Consider the following 892-nt stretch of genomic DNA (forward strand, 5'->3'; position numbering starts at 1 on the left):
CCATTCTGACAGGTGTAAGATGGTATCTTAAAGTTGTCTTGATTTGCATTTCCCTGATCGCTAAGGAAGTTGAGCATGACCTTAGGTGTCTTTTGGCCATTTGAACTTCTTCTGTTGAGAGATCTCTGTTCAGCTCAGTGCCCCATTTTATAATTGGGTTGATTAGCCTTTTGCAGTCTAGTTTCTTGAGTTCTTTATATATTTTGGAGATCAGACCTTTGTCAGTTGCGGGGTTGGTGAAGATCTTCTCCCAGTCAGTGGGTTGCCTTTCTGTCTTAGCAACAGTGTCCTTTGCTTTATAGAAGGTACTCAGTCTCAGGAGGTCCCATTTATTCAATGAGGCCCTTACTGTCTGTGCTGCTGGGGTTATACGTAGGAAGTGGTCTCCTGTGCCCACGTGTTGTAGAGTACTTCCCACTTTCTCTTCTATCAGGTTAAGTGTGTTCAGACTGATATTGAGGTCTTTAATCCACTTGGACTTGAGTTTTGTGCATGGTGATAGATGTGGATCTATTTTCATTCTTCTACAGATTGACATCCAGATTTGCCAGCACAATTTGTTGAAGATGCTCTCTTTTTTCCCTTGTATACTTTTAGCACCTTTATTGAAAATCAGGTGCTCATATGTTTGTGGGTTAAAGTCAGGGTCTTCTATTCGATTCCATTGGTAGACTTCTCTGTTTTTATTCCAGTACCAAGCTGTTTTCAATACTGTGGCTCTGTAATAGAGTTTGAAGTCAGGGATGGTAATGCCTCCAGACGTTCCTTTATTAAAGATAAGTCGTCATGTCCTCTGGATAAAGGGAACATATATATTATGCACCTGCCCCCAAGAGTTAGGGATGTTTGCGAAAGAGGGGGCAGAAAGAGTCTAAGAGCCAAAGGCAATGCA

This window comes from Alexandromys fortis, unplaced genomic scaffold (genome assembly GCF_014885135.2).
Source record: "Alexandromys fortis isolate MF-2015 unplaced genomic scaffold, M_Fortis_MF-2015_v1.1 scaffold_194, whole genome shotgun sequence".
NCBI classification, from domain to species: Eukaryota; Metazoa; Chordata; class Mammalia; order Rodentia; family Cricetidae; genus Alexandromys; species Alexandromys fortis.